We start from the raw sequence: 18928 nt of genomic DNA on the forward strand, positions 1-18928 counted from the left end.
TTCTGCCGGGGGTGGGCACTGATAAAACACAACACTGCGTCACGACTGCACCAGCGAGACAAACCAATCCAATGAAGCTCATATTAAAAGCAACAAAACGGTCCTCTTTTTTTTTTTTTTTTTTTTCCCCCCCCCAACCATAGGCCCAAACGAGAAAGGAAACCTCATTTTTTTTGATGGCCAGCTGGGCATTTTGGTGAAATCAGGCAATCTCGGAGGAGCCTCGGGTCTCCTGTTGGCAAGCACGCCGAAATGCGTGCTTAATTCAAGCGCACGTGACGGTAGGGGTACCTCTTTTTTTTTTTTTTTTTTTCCCTCCTCCAACCATAGGCACAGACGAGAAAGGAAACCTCATTTTTTTTGATGGCCAGCTGGGCATTTTGGTGAAATCAGGCAATCTCGGAGGAGCCTCGGGTCTCCTGTTGGCAAGCACGCCGAAATGCGTGCTTAATTCAAGCGCACGTGACGGTAGGGGTACGTACACCCAATTTGGGAAAAGATGTTGCAGGCTTTTTACTTTCTCCATGTCAGCAGAGGTCTCACAGGCTACACAGACCGGGGAAAGTTAAAGATGTGCACGGGTTTTGGCTGGAACGCCGCCTAAGCAAGCAACTTGGCTTTCAACAGTTCAACCTAAATTACCCAATCCAAATTCCTTCGACCGCTTTCCTTCAAGTGGGAAAGATTTTCGCATGTATGTCAAGGCAAAAATAATGCCTGCCTAAAAAGCACTCGGCTGAGCTTTACATAAAATACTTGCTTTGATACTACAGAAAGCCATCAAGCCATTTTATTCAGCAAAAAGGAATGTAAATCCAAACTGCATTGTCACAGTTTAAAAATCTGACGGATGCAAATTTATTTGGACCTGTTTCCGGTTTATAAATAAATGATTTTTAAATTCAACTTTTAGGTTTTACTCCATTCTGAGTCACTTAAAGCCATTGCATCTTATTTCCAACATAATAAACTTCAATGGGTACATTTTCTGCATCCTGGACAGTGGAGAAAAATTGAATCATTGATTTAGATTTGTAAACACAGACTTGGAAACGTAATTCTTACCTCATCTATTTTTTTCAAGCCTGAATAAAGGATATTTCTTAACAAGGAGGCAAAAGTTTTCTAAATTGGGTGAACTCGGCCGCAGACAATATTCAAGGGTAATTTGGTAAATCTGAAAAGTGCTTTTCATTTCTTAAGAAAACTCACACGGATTAGTAAGCCTATATCATCTTCTGCAAAGAATTAGGGCAAAACTCCAGCTAGAAATCTGCAATGCAGAAATGACATTAAAAATCCCCAATAAAAAAAGAATTATAAGTATCAGGCCGTGATTCTTTTTAAAAAATGTTGACTCTTTATTTAAGGTCAAAGCCCAACTGCTATTAAGCTCACAATATTGCTGCTAACTTTGTGAAAATCTACATCTCTTAAGCCTGGTTGCAAAGTCTTCCCTTTTCCTTCTGCTATAGCTGGCACACAGGCTCCCTAGGTTTAGAAAAGTGAGAGAGGTTGATACTTTCCCATTGGTTTTCCCTTCTGTACCAAAATAACGTATTCTAACAAGAAGATATTAACCTTTTCCCGCAGATCTAAACAAATCTTAATACTTTTTTTGTGGTGGTGTTTTACAAGTAGTGTCAATCGATTCAAATGAGAGCGATCCTAATCATAAACATGCAGTCAGCCTGTATTTATAGGGCTGGAATCCAAGGTTTTAAGGAAGCGAACAAAAACACACAGAAACTTTCCTGCAGCACGTATTTAACTTTATAAAGTAAAAACAACAACAACAAAAAAAAGAATGCAAAATATTATTTCATGCTGTCTTTATAGCTGACAAGTTGTTGATGTCTGGCTTGGTAAAGCTCGAACCTCAACATAAGTAAGCACTTAAACCCATCCTAGTTCTCCTTAAAGGACCATTCACCCAGCCTAGAGGAACCACCACCAGCCTGCAGATGCAGGTAAGAAGACCATCGAAAGGACACGTTATTTGGGAGTTATCCACATAGATTTCAAAAGCCCAAAGTTGCCAGCCTGACCTGTGGGAATCATCTCGGATCCAGGAGAACAAGGGACTGGAACCATTTGAGTGCTGCTTCCCATGAGCCAGTCCGACCACAGCAGTGGTTTCTTGTTGACCTAAGCTTCAGAGCTTGGTCTACACACGAAGCAAAGGATATAATAAACAGCACAGAGAAAAGGAAATATCTTCAAAGGTTTGTTTTTTTTCTTTTCTGCTAAATCAGCATTGCGAACCTCAGGGACAGAAGAATTCAAGCCAAGATAGGTTGACCATTAGAAAGAGTTACAATTTCGGATACCACTAAAGAAGCAGGCAAAGGAAAATTTATACGACCACAAAATAAATGATGAGGATCGGCTTTTGGCAATGGCAGCACCAGTTTGGTTCCCATCAAATCAAATCAAATATTTGTAGAAATGATATATATTAAAATCTTGATCAGATACCATACTTTTTTAATTGTAATTTATTCTAGTAAATCCACAGTTGAGAGATCCCTGTTTGATTCAACAAACCCATGCTAGGCAGATTTATATTCTGGTTTAAACAATGTCATAGGACATGCAGATTTAAATAATTAATTTTAAACCCCCATTGTTTTGCATTTCCACATCAGCTATTTTCTGAAAGATGCCCAGGTTCTCATTTACCAGTAACCACTAGAACAACATTAATTTGCAACTTTCAGATCAAATGCAACTGGCCTTTTTGCCATTCACATGGGAAGGCTACATATTTAAGCAATTATACTTATTTTAAAATACGTACATTTTGAGTATAAAAAAAAATGGGCGATGATTATACTTTTCTGACATTAAAACCTGTAAGAATTGGAACCTGAATAACTGTAAACTGTGTTTGGTCAGAAATGGAAATACCATAAAAACATCTGAAAGCTGCAGAACGTTGCTCCAGTTACATGGTCCCAACTTAAATAAGGTTACTGACCAGCAACGGGAGCTTTTGGGCTTTCACACACCTGCTGGTCCTCAAAAATTGGGAGCCATAAGCAGCCAGAACCAGGGACTATTTGTTTCCCTTATCAGTATTTGTGCCCCTGGCCCTGCCTGGGAACCCTTATTTCCCCTCAATCTACAAACCAAAATAAAATTAATGAGGAGGAATGAAAATGGGTTGCAGAGGACTGCCCAGGCATCACACAGTATCTCAAAGAAATCCAGCTCTCGCAATACTCTTCTTTCTGGTTTTGAAGACCCCCGTGACCACCTACACCGTGGGGCACTTGAAGGACACCATACGCTGATCATTACCTGGCAATCAGCCTTGAGCTCCTCAAGGCTCATGGAGATTTAACCCAGCTCTGCCCAACACAGCACCACTGCTGGTTGCTTCAGCAACTCCATTGTGCCCAACTGTTCAAACTGGAAAGATCCAGCTCCAACCAAGAAAAGGACATCTGCTTTTGCATACTGGGTAGCAAGCTCCAACACATTCTGTTACCTATCAGGATAATCTCCGAATAGAGAGAGAGGTACCCATGCTTCACAAGGGTAGAACAAGTGAGGTAGGTACCTTCACAAGGTAGAACATGCTTGTTCTTCACAGCAAGAACAACCATCTCAGGGGACTCTCTGGAAAATCTAAGGAGGTAGACATAAAATTAAGAAGTCACTTGGCATTCAGGCATGGAACAACTCCTCTGCTCTAAGGAAGCAAACCATTTGCATGGGCTTTCTTGATGGCTCTGAACTCCATCATGCTGTCATCTGAACCTCTTTTTCCAGCAAGCCCCTGGGCTTTCAAAGAGGACATCCCACCCCATCTAGGAGACATCCACTCCTGATGGTCCAGGTGAATTGGCTGTGCTTGCATAGGCATGTAGGAAGAGCTGCCATGCTACAGAGCATGACTCTGCTTGAGATCCCACTCATCTATTGAGCAAGCGAGCCCTGGGAAAATGAAAAGGAGGAACCCACAACGGGAATCGTCGGAGCCAAGGCTGGTGCAAGAGGATGACACAGGCTCCGGGTGTCGTATGGCCTGGGAGAGGCAGGCTGGCTCCAACTCCTGCCACAGCACAAACCCACACCGAGCCAGGAGTTCAAAGGCAGCAAACCCATGCTGAAGGAGCAAGGCTTTGGCCAACGCCGATTTAAGCACTGCCCCAGTTAATGCTGGGGACCAGACTCATATCGACCATGATTCTGGCTGATTCACTGGAGAATGGGCAGACTACACCCATACTGAGCCCAAGGAAAGGGGTGAACTGCTGCTCTCAGCCTCCCTGAGCTCAACCCACTCTTTCCCCTCCCCAGCCCCATCGCCGAAGAAAGCGATCAGCAGGGGCAAAGAACTTCTAAAAGCCCCAGCTACTGCTGACAACTCAAGAAGCATTATTCTGAATTACTAGCAGACCTACACTGACTTCACACAGAATACAAAAACTGCCCATGAAACACCCCCGTGGCAATCCGAAAACACGCGTTTTGCAAATTCAGAGGCTTATGCAAAGATCTCCTTGGTAAGAAGCCAGAGCGCGGTTGCCAAAAAAGTCAACAATGTGAATTTTTCAGATAAAGGAAACCTGACGCCTCCAGCCCCAGATTGCCTGCCATCTCCGTTTTGGTTGGGGCTTCAGAGAATAACCGCTGCGGAGTCTTTTCCCATCCAGCCAGAAGAGATGGGCCAGGGCTCCCCTGAGTCCGATGACTCCCCTATCTTCAAAAGGAGCTGGAGTGAGAGGGTTGTGATCAACGTGCCAAACCACACTGCCTGGCTCTCACTGACAACCTCCAAAAATCAGTGCGGCCAGCAGGACAGAGGACCAAGCGCTGCTGAAACAAGCTAGCTGAATGCCAAAAAGAGGAAAGGACCAGGGGTATAACCAAAGACAGGAGGGACAATGACACTCAGAGGTGCTGACCAGGGCTATGCGGGGAAGTGGGAGTAGATGAGGCCAATACATTGTGGCAATGGAAATTCTGCCTTTTTTTTTTTTTTTTTCTTTTTTTTCCTACAAGCATTGCAGTAATAAAGATATAAAGGTGGAAAGAGAGATGAAAGCTGTGACCTTGGCTTCATGTCATAGGAATAGGAGCCAAATATTACGCCAGGAAGCTGCTGACTCTGCCTAATACTGTCTGGAGACCACGCGAAGAATGACACCTGCCTACTAATAGACCCTCTTCTCCCCCAAAATCCAACAGCTGCTGATCTCTGTTCTTCAGAGTCCATGTAATGGTCCACACCTATCTCCTTTGCTGCTGGAGACAGGAGGAGCAGAAGGGTGAAGCAAGAAATCTGGAGTTCCACCTACATGGCAGAGTTAACATGACAGCTTCTTCACTGTAGGCCGACGATGCTGCTGGAGCAAATAGGTGGCCAACAAACTTGTGACATTGGCTAGGAATTAAATCATCACCAATGCGACACACCAACGAATGTCCCTGGACAGGTATTCAACTCAGCAAACACCTCTAAGAGGACTTCCTAAGGGCACGTGGCCCTGTGAAGCAGGTCAAGAAAACCTAGGCTTTACCCTCTACAAAGTAAAAACGGTGCTCTCCACTTTAATGCTTCTCCTCTGTGAGAATGAGCACTGAAATTCATAGGAAAAGCGGACCCACAAACCAGCTTAATATGGTGAGCTTGGTCAGGGACCAAGAACTTTTGGTCAGGGATCAGGAACTTGGTCAGGGACCAAGAACTTTTGGTCAGGCATCAAGAACTTGGTCAGGGATCAAGAGTTTCAAGAACTCTCTCCCTTAGATGAGCTACTGCCCACACAGACATGGCTCCATGATTTTTTATCTGGGTTTCTTCTAGCCTGGGAGCAAACATGAGCGTTTGTGCTTCAGCAGTCCAGTGCCTACGTCCAGGTGGAGCACAAAGAGTCTTCCTAAAGGAATGGGCAGGATAACGGGACACATGTTGCTTCCAGTGAACTGATGAGCGTATTCGTCTGCAGCAAGAGCTGGAACAGCTAGAATTTCTCTGCCTGCTGACACAGAGGCTATAAAGAGAAGAGAAAGCCATTAAGGTAGCAGAAGGTATTTCTTCGAGTACGTGGCACCAGCAAACAGCCCCCGGGCCTGATGTGCCTCACCCTCTTAAAAAGGTGTTTATAGCTGAGCTGTGCTGGTGATAGTGGTGCATCACGGCACCCCGGGGGTTGCCCAGAGGAAGGAATGGATGTGGCCAAGAGGTCAGGAATAGCAACGGGAATTAATTCCATGAGGAACTCTCCCCTCTTCCCTGCCTTTCTGGAGAAGGGTGAGAATCAGAGCTAGCAGTGCCAGGATCCTGCTACGGCCACCACAGCTTCAACGGAGATTTCTCTAGACTACGTGTTTCCCTGGAAGAAGATGACCTGCCCAACAACGGGAATGGCACAGCGTTCATCCAGACCTCTCCGCTCCATACAAGCGCCAAGAGAAGAGCCACACCACTCCAAGGCAGAGTGCAACTTCCCAGAAAGCTGAAGTATCGGAAGAAATCACGCAAAAAAGGACAAAAAGACCTAAAAAATAAAATAAAATAAAATTAAGTCTACAGCAGCCATGTATGACTAACATGCCAGAAGAAGAGAGTCCTCTGGAGCATGGAAGCACACGTAGACCCCATTTCTTGCAAGACCTGGAAGGGACCACAGTCTACCCCTGTCATACTGGTAAGGAAAAATCACTCAGTGTTATCCATAAGACAAACGATTAAGTGAATCATCATGTAAAGAACATTGAATGCTCAGGAAAAAAAAACATATATACTTTTAAAGAAGTAAACAAGGAATCCGTAATTAATAAACATCTGGTTGTTTCCAGCCACAAAGACCTTCAGAAGTCATAGAAGTCGTTTCCTCTTCTATCTCTTCTACATGTAAATTAAAAAGGGAAAAATCAATTATGCCAGTTTTTCAACTGTCAATCAGTTCCTCAGCCTTGAATTAACCAGATGTTGAATTAAATCCAATGAATAAAATAATGTGAAGAAAACAGTTGCTCTGAAGCGGACGAATACATTACTACCCAAGTAGGCTTAATATTTCAATTAACACTGTCTCCAAGCATTTAACCAATCATCTCCTGCAATTCAATTTTGTTTTCTTTAAATCTCTGGCAGACGTGAACTCCTTTGAGTCACTGCATTTCATATAAATAACTAAGCAGATTACAGTAAATTTGGGCTATATTACAAGTTTGTTTCTTTCAAATCCAAAGTACCAGGGTTTTAAAATAAACATAATCCTTTCCAGTTTTAAAAATTTCTCAACCGAGCAAAAACTATTTTCCATTCTCCAAAGTAAACCAGAACATAGACCACATTATTCATGAATGTACATTCAACCTGGGATACCCTGGTGTTGCCAATCTAACAAGAAATTCAGGTGTGCAGAAAACCATTCTGTATCTGCCTTAAAATACAAGCATCAGTTACTGACAAACATATTTAAAATATGAAAAAAAAAAAACCCCAAAACTCACAAACTGACCCACTGGCTACTCTACTAATCCTGGGATTTTGTTTTGCCTGGGATTCTCTACGGTTTATTCAGAAAACATAAAGTAATTGGACAAACTCAGAGGCATAGTTCTCCATCAAGAAAGTCTTCCAAATAAACACGCAAAAACTCACACCGAGAGTGCCTCACGGGTCGATCTAAAGAAAGCAAATATAATGAAAGGAGTTATGCTGGAAGAAACACTAGGTGAAGGTCCAAAACCCACAAACTGACCCACTGGCTACTCTACTAATCCTGGGATTTTGTTTTGCCTGGGATTCTCTACGGTTTATTCAGAAAACATAAAGTAATTGGACAAACTCAGAGGCATAGTTCTCCATCAAGAAAGTCTTCCAAATAAACACGCAAAAACTCACACCGAGAGTGCCTCACGGGTCGATCTAAAGAAAGCAAATATAATGAAAGGAGTTATGCTGGAAGAAACACTAGGTGAAGGTAGAGCCAGAGGTAATGTGAAGAAAACAGAAATGTGCAGATTTACTTGTTTCAGTCAACAACAGTAACTAATGTTTATTGATTTCAGTTTCAGCAGCTAAAAATCCATGAAAACATTTTTATATGATACAGACAATACTATCCCATATTCAAATTTCTATCAAAGTAATAACACAGGCCAGGATTTTCTAACATTGTGATTTACTTATCAATTAGTACAGTAATACCTATTTTAAAATATAAATACCACTAAGCGCAAATAGCTTTTGTATCCAAATATAATTTAGCTGTCCAATTATATGGAAATATCTAAGTAAAGAGACTGAAAAAATATAACTGTTAGCTACAAAAATAGCTGGACACATTCTCAGCCACTGTCTCTCAACTGTTCCCTTTATATCCACTCTAAAAGTACTTCCAACACACTAATCATATCTATTCGGAAGAAACTAAAATTATATGATTTCAAACTATTTTCATTAGAAAAACAGTCCTTCAACAACTGCTTTTACTCTTCCAACTAATTATATACTCTTAAAGGCCAAATATTCGGTCAGTATGCAAAAATAACTACCCTTTTATTAGGGGTAAAACACCAGATAAGAGTTCCTAAGAAAAATAAAGATGCTCTTTGCCTCTACCAGCAACACTGTCCAATATAGGAAATTATATTTAATGTTAAAATTTTAAATACATCGATGTCAAAGTCTTAGTGACTCCGTATCAGAGACTTACTACAAGTAAGTCTGTTCACAGCATCGTAACTTGCTGGACTGCACAGCTAGTATTTCCTTGGAGATACTTCACCTGACAGCCAAGATGTTCAAAAAAAGACTACCTTTCTAAAAACAAGAAATACTAACTCAATACTAATTAATCTGCACCTAAAACCCCACAGCCCTGCCAAGAAGTCTTACCTACCTGGAATATTTTTGTGACCAACAGTCAAATAAAAAAAGATTGACCTGATTGATATTTGATCCAGACATTTGCCTAAGGATAGCGTAAGAACACTCAAATTAGAGGGCTAGCACTACTTTTTTTTTTCTCTTTTACCTTTGCACCTGTCACACTTTTTATGCAAAGGCTGTTTATTAAATGCAAGCCAAACCCCTGATTTTGTGTTTTGTAGCGCTCACGGTCTGATCCATATGGTCTTTTCCATGTTCATTGTACTTCTCTCCGAAAAATAAAAATTGATTTCAAGTACAAAGCTATCTAATCCACAAATAAAAACTACAGCGATGTTCTGCTCTCCCTAAAACAAGTTTGAAGCCATGATTATATTAAAGACACAGATGTGCGGGGATTTGTCAACTTCCAAACAGATATGCAAACAAAGCATTACAATCCAGGGGCGCAGGTAAATGAATAAGCAAGCAAACTACGTGACGTTTGCGCAGCGTCCTCTCAAATCCTGCAATCCCTTCTAGAAAGTCTGGGGTCTACATCTCCCTCTTCTTTACTCATGTTCTTCTCACATGGCTTGGTCTCAGAAACTTTCCATGCCTGTAACGGAAACTTGAGCCAACTTCTTAAATGTATGATTTCTTCATCTCCACTCATCATCCACTTCTGTTTCTGAGAAGCTCCTCATCATGACACCTGTATCTCAAGAAGCAAAACAGGAAACATCACAGGGATGAAGCAAGGAAAGATGAATAATAATATGCCTCTGTGTCTTTAATAAAATCCCAACTTTCATTCAAGTTCCTTTTAGGAAATCAGAGTTCCTTTCACAAAAGCAAAGTTTCACCAAACTCGGTAGGTAAGCACCGCATGCTGAAATTGGGGTAAACCAATGAAATCTCCCAATCTGCACCTCCGTTCCTGACCCGAGGAGCAGGAGGAATCCTGTACCGGCTAGCCTTGCACACAGTGCCAAACATCACGGGGCACCAAGCTTGCAGAACTAGTCTGAAACCACTGACCCATCTACTAACTTATCTGCTACCCAAAACAATGCAAGTTATCTTTACCCAAGAACCCTTGGTCCAAGTAATTGGAGCTCTAGACCACACCTGAGATGAAGAATGAAGATGTAAACCTCTCCTCTGCGTTTCCCACTGCTCCTTAACCTGGGCAACTTCCACAGTACACTTGCGTTTTTACACACTTGCTCAGGTACCAGAGGAGATGCTTCCTTGGCACTTACAGCAGTTTAACTACAAGGTGACGAGGCCAAAGGTACGTTCAATGCATCTTTGTCCCCAAAATTGTATCATAAAATTTGGGGTTGGGGCAGAGAGGACTTGCCTGTCTGGTTCTGCCATCCAAAACTCAGGACCAAGCGGACCCAAAGCCAACAGCAACACCGTTCAGAGTCTAACAACAAAAAGGGCAGAGGGGTGACTCAACCCCAAAACGGAGACACGGCCACCTTGCCTCCAAACAAGCAGCCCAAACCATTTGCCTGCCTCAGGACTTTGCCCGAAGGCTGATGGAGGGGGCGCAGGAGAAGTGGTCTCTGCAGCCTCCCCAGCCATGAAGCCTTCAGGGCAGATAAGCAGGCACCAAAGCCAGCCAGCTCTCAGCGGGGCAGAAGCACGAAAGCAATTTTCTCTCTCCTTTTTAGGGCGAAGGCCACCTTTAAATAAAACATTAGCACCAAAAACTCTTCCTTAGCAGAGGCAGAGCAGATCCTACCTCTTATCAGCCACCATCTCAAATTCTCAGAATTCCACCTCCCATCTGAAATCCTCCTTTCTTCTGCACGAGCCCTTGAGAGCGGCGTGCTCCATACAAGGGGCACATTTCACTGGGAGAGACAGCACAGTCCTTCGCCAACTCCTCCGTTCCGGCTCTCTTACGCTACAAACCAGGGACGGCTGTAGGCACAGAGTCCCCTCCCAGCACAAAAAGTCCTGGCTTTGGTTCTTGCACGTTGCAGGAAAGAAGATAATTGAGCCTTGGACAGTCAAAGCAAGAAACCCTCTGACAAGGCTCTGGGTATTGCAGGAACAATAGCTGTTAAGTAACCGGACAGAAATGGATTTGCCGTGCGGGGATTGTATGTCAAAGAAAAATACATATTCCCTCAATTCTAAACATCTTGAAGATGTCCTTGCCCTCAAAAGTGTGTTGGAGGCAAACGGTCCTGGAAGCCCGTGCCTCAGTGACCATGCCTGCTATTGAGAAACATGCTATCACCTACTCAGGAAAGGCAACTATCACAGATTTTAAGAGCTTACAGAGCACAAAAGCCCAGGCAGTCAACCCCACGTGTCCCACCAGCAGGTCATCCAGAACATGTCCAGATACCATCCAATTGCTTTAGACCACACTGATCCTTAATCTTATATCACGACGATCAGTGTATCCAAGAGGCAGACACTACCATTTCACTGTTCCATACTCATCGTAACTCCATATTCTCTCTGAGCATCAGAAATTAACTGTGAACAAGTAATTCAATTTATTATTGACATCCTCACTCATTAATCAGATGTCTACACTCAGCACACGCACCACACAGAATACAAGACATCCAGACTGCTCACTGTTGCGTGCAGAAAGAGAACTGCAGAAAAAGATTAATAATTATCAAAAAGATCTGACGCTGGCTGTCACCTGAAACAACCAAGGAATTTTCTGTTTTCTTTTGAAGAGACAATTTACTGGCAGGCTGGTACTCCTAACTTTGATCTTCATAGCAGCCAACGCTGGCAGAAGAATTTTGTAGCTCGGTAACAAAACACAGCAACCTCCCGGACTGTTAACTCAATTACAGTGTTTTGGCACAGAAGCCTTCCCCTTATACCTTGGGGAAAGTCTTAAGATTAAACAGTGCGTGTTTTAAAGGCACATGTGCCTCAATTATTTGGTGTAACTGCTTATGCACCTAATTGCTTTGAGAGAAAAAGTATTCCATGGCAACTTGCTTGGAAGACTGGTATTTTCCACCACGTAACCACACCGACCACGCACAGAAACTTAAATTACAAGACCAGTTTCAGCCTAATCTGATGGAAAAGGACAGAGATTTCACAGGTGCTCAATTCCTACAACAGAGTGGCAGAATAAATAATCGAGGCAGCGCCTCCCCCGCCCCGAGCAACACGCCTGGTTCACAAACATCAGAGAGACATCACCTTTTGATTAAATACACCCAAGAGCTACAAGGTGGTAAGAGTCTGCTCAGGCACCTTGATGTTGGGAAAATCAGGGGGGCTAACGGTACTGCTGCGTGACCAAAAGAAGGGATGATGTTTAAGGTGCCACCCAAACTGAGAAAGCTGGAGGAAACACTCATCTTCCCTCATTCAGCTGCTCACAGAGCTACTTTTCAACCTAAGGAGCCACACAGCTTGTGCTCCCCATCACGGCTCCATCTTTACTTGGTCAACGGTTGTCCCCTTTCGCCGACGAGAAAACTGGAAAAGTAGACACACGCCTCAGTACAGGTGGCCTCAGAAAAAAAAAGAAACGTTTCTCAAACCCTTTCAACAAGATCCTCTCCAGGCAGGGTAAGCTAAGCACCGCCACGAGAGATCAGATGGCTGGTCCATCTCTTTGAGAATCCTGCCTCCTGTGATCGGGACCAGACGCTTCAGAAGGTGGAACAGGTCAGGTAGTGAACAATGATGTCATTCACCCAAAGGGGAAATTCCTTCCTGACCTCATCAATTAGCGTGAAGGTTTATACGCTTAATCTATTTTTAATCCTATTTACTGCAACCCTGGACATTGTCAGTATATATATATAAACGTCTAGGTCTGCTTGGAATCCGACTAAACTTCTGGCCTCGGTAATATCACGTGGTGTAATTACGCCAGGTTTCAAATGTACTGATTTTCAATTTCATTTAAACACGCTTTTGTCCGTGCGCTACGGGAACCGGCACCGCTATTAAACCACCTCTCTTCCCCTTCTGGGGGCTCCAGCCTGGCTTGCACCCTAAGCTCCCACACCATACTGTGCTCTTACGGAGCAGGAACATAATCCCGAGGGCCTTTAAGGCAACGACTCGGCAACAGTTATCCAGCAACACTTCTATACGCTGATGAAGTTCTGAGGATCTGCTGGAAGCTGGCGGCTCCACCAGAATCTCACCAGGTCCTACCAGGTCTTGCAAGCTCACTTTTCTGGTGGTTTCCACTCCAGAGCTGCCACCCTTACAAGCAAACTGGTTTGCCCTGTGTTGTGCCCTTTGAACAGGCAAGAAGCATACCATGCTTTGCAAGGTCATGCAGGAACCTCTCCCCCTCTGCAAAGAATTCCCCTCCCATCTCCATGCCCGCATAAGGAACAACCAGTGTCCAACCAAGCAAAACCAACCCCATTTTACTCTCAGCTGATGTTCCCGAGGGCTGCAGGTTCCTCTGTGCCATAACATTAGCCTATATTGGTACTTATGGATGAACTCATGACGTATTCATCATGATTATTATGCCAAGTACTTACTAAAGCTTCACTGCAATTAGTGACTGTTGTTTCTGCTCTCACAACGCTCGCAAGAGGCGTGAGGGACAAAGCCGCACCTCCATTCAACAAGTTTGGTGTAAATCAAATAATAATGATATATGCAAGCAGTAGACAACGATTCGGGACTCTTAAAGCAAACTTGAAATTCATTCAACAAGTTTGGTGAAAATCAAATAATAAATAATGATATATGCAAGCAGTAGACAAGGATAGGGGACTCTTAAAGCAAACTTGAGGTTCTAGATCCTCTTGTCTTCCCTGCTTCCAGTAACTATTTGGGCTGCATTCTCTTCTCCCAGCCTCTGGAGTTAAAACATGGGAGCCCTGGCAACAGGTTCTTAATCCCAAAGATTAGTTCTGAGAGTAGCTCTGGCTGATATCTCATGGGAAGATGGCCCCCCAAGGAGATGACAGAGTTTTTACAGCATCCATGAGAAACACCACACAGCCATCACTGTTTTACCGCAAGTGTTTAGATTATGGGCTTGGAACTGGTAAATTATGGCAAGAGAATACTTCTTTGCCTCAACCAAAAAGAAAATTACACTATTTCATCCCTCTTCATCTTCAGGCAAGCAACCGGTCGAGAGAAAACTCCTGTCCCAGCCTATGGTCCATAAACAAACGGAGCTCTTTAATGATCAAAATAACACTAACAGAACCGGTAACAGCCACCACTTTGCCAACTGTTAGCTCTTTAAGCAATACAACTACAGGCAACATTTTTTTTTTTCCTCGATTGGAGTATCATATACTCATCGGAGTCAATAAAATCACAGGTCTCATAATGGCAGTTAAATTGTCCCATTGCATAGTTCCCGGTGATCCCCCCCGTGCTGTTTAATAGTTGCGCAGCAGCCCTAGAAACTCTGTGTCCGGAGCAATGACCTTAATACTTTCTTCCTAAGAGGCCACATACACTTTCCTGTTCTTCTGTCTCACACGAGTAAAGACGACTCTACAATGCTCTTAGGCAACGCTCAAAGAGCGGTCCAAGCCACAAGTTTCAGAGCACTGCCATACCAGCATCTCCAGGACCTCTAATCAGCCATCAAGTGGTTTGCCTTTGGCATTTCAGGATTTGCTGAGGTTGAAAGAGAAGACAGTAATGACAGAGGACAGTTCTCCCATCAGCAGTGGCAAAAGTAATCTTGGAGGTCTCGAGTGCAAGGCTTTCACCGCTTTGGGGTCGTTATTGAATATGAAGTCCAAAAGATGTGATATTTTCTGTTTTTCACTCGCAAAAGAAGAGTTTGGATAAGGAGATCTTTCAACGGACTCAAAGGTATTTTTGGCTGCTAGAATTCTCAATCTGTTGTGCTAAAATTAGCTTTAAATAAATGTGCAATACAAGCAGTACATACTTTGCCTAAGAAAAAATCCGCTGGCCACTCACAGATCATGTGAACTTGGTTATTTAGTCGAGCTAAGAACACCAATTATTCCAAGCCTTATCTGACTGTAGATTTGGATCTGTTTAGCAATGGCACTGCCACATACCGAAACGCACGAGGAGCCACAGCTCGTTACCAAAGCGAGGGAAAGTTCCTGCAGACAGTGGTTGCTGCCATTTAACCACACAGTCATGAAGAAAAGAGAGAAGGTTGAAAAAGCCTGTGCCTCTGCCTCTTCCCTTCCGACCCTCCCTCTGAAAAGAAAAAGCAGTCCACCCTTCCTTCCATATTACAGTATAAAGAAATTGGATGCCTTCAGCTATCACTCCCTGATATATATCCACCAACCAAAGCTGTGGAAGATTATATTCTTAGGTTTGTTTTTTTTTTTCCCCTTCAAGTGTTTCATCAATCAGTAACAGGGTTCCCTAAGTCCTGCTCTGTTTTTACAACCGGTGTCACCGACGTTGGTCCTAATATTGCTCATCGGAGCGTACACCACAATCTGAGCAAATTAGAGTCGTTCAAACACAGCGAGTCCTCGGTGCTGGGTAAAGTTCACAGCAGCTGTTCAAGTCCCAGAAAGACATCTGAGAGGAGCGCCATAAATAACGAGATCACATGGAGTCTCCCATTGCACAACCAACATACATCTTTCCTGCTCAGGAATTTATGCTTCACACCCTACGCTGTCAGTCAGGAGCGTATTACAAGCTATGCTTTCAGGATGATCCAGAGGATATTTTGGAAAGTAATACAGCCCTCCTGCCGGCCCAGTCTTCTCAAAATACTCCTTCTATTCCATTACAAAAAAAAAAAAAAAAAAAAAAGACAATGTTTCTATAATCTTGTCCAAACTGCTGTCTTTCTCAGGAGCAAGCTATAGATCCACGCGTGCCTCTATACATCACAGATGTCTAAAAACCAGTTCCAGCAAGTCTGACAGCCTGGCGGAAGCTGGAGGGGACTACTCCTTCGCAGACTCAGGATCTAAGTTCTTCTTCAGAAATTAAAATGTAAGGCATTTTCTCAGACTCTGATTTCGGCAAATCCCCGATTTGAGCAGCAAGATTTTTAAGATCATTAATGCATTTTACTGCTAGATTAAAATTAAACCCAGTTCTCCTAAAACGTCTTATTCCTAGGCCTCTATGAGGGGAGAATCAATTTTCAAAGCAGTGCCTAGCTGTAACTGAGAAAGAAGATCTAAGGTTATTCTATAAAATTGATTCTTTTTTTTCTTTTTCTGGAGTTTTGCCACAAATTGCCTTCGAGGGCTTGGTTCAGAAATTCCAAATTCAGTTTATTGTTTTTCTCATTGAGAACTAACTCCTTTTAGCAATTCTGTTAATCTTGGAGTTCAGAGTTATTTTTATAAAAGTAACGCCCAGAGTTCAGCTATTCCATAAAAAGATCAGGAATTATTTTTATTAAAGTAACACCCAAGGCTTAGGCATTCCTAGCAAAAATCAGGCAAAGCACCTTCATTCTTAAAAAGGTCCTTAGCCTTTCCCTTGTAAGCACAGATTTCACAGAGACAACCGAGCACTGAGAATCTTATCAGCCTCTTTTTTTTTTTTTTTCCCCCAGAGTTGGAAAAGAAAGTTATTAAGGCAGGATTTCTCCTGCCTAAAAAAATCCTCAGCCTTTCGCTCTTAACACAACGTGTTGTTTTTTTTTTCCTCCTCCCTTCTTGTCTTCTGTTACAGAAGAAGCAGGACCGATTTCCACTCCCCAACATCCAGATTTCTCACGAGACATCTGCGCTGGCTGTGGGGTGTTCTGCCAGCAGTCGGTATCTTGGGTCATACTCGGTACCTGTCCCTTAGCCAGCAGGGAGTCCTGCCGACCCAGGTGATACCCATTTCTCAAGGAGCTTGTTAGACTACAAGAAACTCGTTCTTAGCCCTTAACTCTTATGCCACAACAGAAAAGAGGCTGCAAAGTAAAGGATCTTACCTCCTTTCTCAGGGGCCGGAGGCACTGAAACCTTCTGCTCTTCGGTGGCAGCCCTGTCTTGAGGACGAGAACAAGTGCTGCCCTTTTGTTTGAGCGACTACATTAATACACTAGGTGACATCACCCAGGTTCCTCACCGTGACTAAAATACAGTTGAAGTGTTCGGAGGGGAAAGGGAACGCCTTTTGATCGCTGCTTCCGACTCGGAGGGCAAGCGACGGCAACCGAGGAGCGTGCTTTGTCAGCAAGCCTCCCCCAAACACTATTGCTCTTCAGGCATAACAGGCCAAAGACATCACGGAGTTAATAACACCTTTTTTCCAACAAGGTGCCTCTTCCCCATTGAAAGAAGGCACGTAGCGACAATTTTCAATCTCTTTAATGAAGAAATTAGGGCTGGGGCAAAAACCTTTTCAGTTCCTTGGAAAGAGAGGCTAAGTTGCAACATACCCACCTTTCTCTCTGCAGCGTGTATAATTTCGGCTTGCTCAACAGCAGTGGCACTCCTGAGCTCAGGAGGACTTTAAAAGGAGCGATTATGCTCACGAAAGTAAGCTAACGTGAATAAACTGCCCAGGCAACAGGGAGACATTCCAGAGCCCTGTGCTGTTCACCAGGCTTTTGGCCAACCCTGCTTAATCATATATGCAAAACCCAAATTACAGACAGATTCATCATAGGTTAGAATATTCTCAATGAATAATTTCGCGCTGTGCCGAAGAAGCTTCCCAGCGAACCGCCCTCGGACAAAGGCACTGGGATCTTCTCCCCATTCTCAGAGTTCCTGCTGGCGCCAGCAGTACCAGGGGCACAGCAAAGGCTTCCCCTGAAGGTCTTGATGGACCAGGAGGCAGTTTTGGAAGGGAAGTCTTGAGAGCATGTTTAGCACCGCTCACATGTCACACTGCTGAAATTCATAACTCTTCTGGCTGTAACACAGCACGGCAGCTGCTACAGGCTACGTTCTCATCTGGGATGGGCTGGCACATGCCAGTTCAGACTATCCAGGGAAGGAACACCGGACTGAAACTCCAAATGCTCACGGCACGGGGGAAGATATTTTCACAAGGCGGCCCACAGAGTTGACAACTTCAGCTTTCAACACACTCATAGCTTAGAAATATATTTGAGACCCTCCCGAGCCTTGTCACAGAATTTATAAAGCTCTGTCCCAAAAGCTTTGACCTTTCGTGCTGCACTGAGCAAAAAAACCTAGACAGTCACATTTTAGTTACGAGGAGAGAGGTAACTTTTCCACCACTTAGCAGAAGACTATACTTTTCACATAAGATTACAGGAGTCACGGTTGTAACTTTAGCTGAAAACTGCATTTACAAAGATCTGACTGTCCAGCAGCTCCCACGGACGCAACAGAGCGGTCAGGTTCTCAACAACATCCGAGTTATAATTGAGAGCAACTCGTTAACGCTTGTCTGCGGTATCACAGAGATGCAATGCTTTAATCGCTTGGAAAGCCTTCCCTCACTCGCTTTGTGTGACGAGACACCACCCAATCTACATATCATAACAGCTTTTTAAACAGCATTGAGAAAGCTGGTAAGATTTGCCTCTGTACAGCATTCGCAAAAATAAACGCGACTAAAGATAACTTTGGCACAATTTTTTTTTAAAGGTCACAAGCTTTTCCCCGTCCAAGACGTCTAATAATTCAGCATGAACAGAGTTCCACAAGAGTTTGAGAATCCGTTCCTACGCAATGCCTACGAGCCTGACTGCTGGGAATGAACATGAAAAAAAAAAAAAACAGAGCTACTGTCTCTACCCTACCTGCCTTTGCTTTCAGGCATAGAATCATAGAATGGTTTGGGTTGGAAGGGACCTTAGAGATCATCGAGTTCCAACACCCCTGCCATGGGCAGGGACACCTCCCACTAGAGCAGGTTGAATCACAGAATCATAGAATTGTCTAGGTTGGAAGAGACCCTTGGGATCATGGAGTCCAACCATCAACCCCACTCTACAAAGTTCTCCCCTACACCATATCCCCCAACACCACATCGAAACCACTCTTAAACACATCCAGGGATGGTGACTCCACCACCTCCCTGGGCAGCCTATTCCAGTCTCTGACCACTCTTGCTGTGAAAAACTCTTTCCTAATGTCCAGCCTAAACCTCCCCTGTTGGAGCTTGAAGCCATTCCCTCTTGTTCTGTCATTAATTACCTGTGAGAAGAGACCAGCC

The 18928-nt window shown here is 43.6% G+C and overlaps 1 long non-coding RNA gene across 2 annotated transcripts; it reads right to left on the bottom strand.

Moving 5' to 3' along the window:
• Window positions 1–7992: 7992 nt before the first annotated feature.
• Window positions 7993–16859, bottom strand: LOC106898219. 2 transcript variants are annotated; one of them, XR_001413900.1, is made up of 2 exons: window positions 16725–16859; window positions 7993–9551 (listed from the first exon to the last, which is right to left on the bottom strand). It is a non-coding gene; the product is annotated as an uncharacterized LOC106898219 (long non-coding RNA). The 2 variants fall into 2 exon arrangements; XR_001413899.1 differs by lacking the exon at window positions 16725–16859 and adding an exon at window positions 10593–11285.
• Between the last annotated feature and the right edge of the window lie 2069 nt (window positions 16860–18928).

This window comes from Calidris pugnax, unplaced genomic scaffold, assembly GCF_001431845.1.
Source record: "Calidris pugnax isolate Ruff unplaced genomic scaffold, ASM143184v1 scaffold440, whole genome shotgun sequence".
Classification (NCBI taxonomy): Eukaryota; Metazoa; Chordata; class Aves; order Charadriiformes; family Scolopacidae; genus Calidris; species Calidris pugnax.